Here is a 1,010-nt window from a genome sequence, read left to right as displayed (position 1 = left end):
TTTTATTTTATATAATAGTGATTGGGCTTTTTGTGTGGAAAAACTTTGAAAAGGATTTGACATTGGCTTCTGTTATATACACGTGTGGTTTGCATTCGGAATGTCAATAAGGGAAGATTTTGTTAGCCTTAGAAGGATCTGGCATATGTGGTGTTCCCCTGTTTCGTATTTTGGGTAAGTTTCAGGTTGTAAAGGTGCTGCTGATTTTTGGGTAAATTGACAGGTTAGGGGCAAGGTGTCTGCCTTTTGAAGTGTTGTTTTCATGAAGTGGGCGTGAAAAGGGATATGGTGAATTCGAAAAGTCTTTTTGCCGCTTTGTCCATTATCTACTTGTTGAAGGTGATTTATATGTCATCTATCACACTCTCCAGTACGTGTCAGGTATTTGGTGTTGCTTGGTCTATTTCCTATTGTTGCTTTGTTGTCTTGTTCTTTTATTTAGTCACAAGGGAGAGTTTGTTCTCTTTACCTATGTTCATTTATGAATGTTTCTGTTTTCTAAAATTATATAATTTCGTTATGTTGAAACAGCTGTTTTCTGTTATAGAATTATGGGAATGGTTGTGGGAATTTTGTTGTCCAAATAATAAAAGAGGGTGAGTAGGAATAAAGTAAATTAAGTTATATAAGTTGTGTATGGTTTGCGCATTGAAATTATAATTTCAGAGTCTTCACTCTTCAGAGTCTGGATTGTCAGAGTCTTCTACACCATCAGAGCTTCTGAGTCTTCAGAGTCTTTTGGTTGCCAGATCTTCTGGATCTCCAGAACTTCTGGTGACTGAGTCCATATCAGAGTTTGTAAGACTTCAGATCTTCTGAAGCTTTCCCACTGTTCAGACTGAACATGGAGAATGCGAAAGCGTTGCTTGGGTCACTCTTTATGCACAGTGCTTGTGATTTGTGTGAGACAGAATCAAGGTCAGAGCCTGTAAATAGCACACTCAGAAAAACACGTTAGAGTACCATAATTGTTTATATCAAAAGGTTAACTTGTAATCATCAAAACATAG

Source organism: Lotus japonicus, chromosome 5 (assembly GCF_012489685.1).
Source record: "Lotus japonicus ecotype B-129 chromosome 5, LjGifu_v1.2".
In the NCBI taxonomy this organism is placed as follows: Eukaryota; Viridiplantae; Streptophyta; class Magnoliopsida; order Fabales; family Fabaceae; genus Lotus; species Lotus japonicus.
This window is presented reverse-complemented; position numbering follows the sequence as displayed.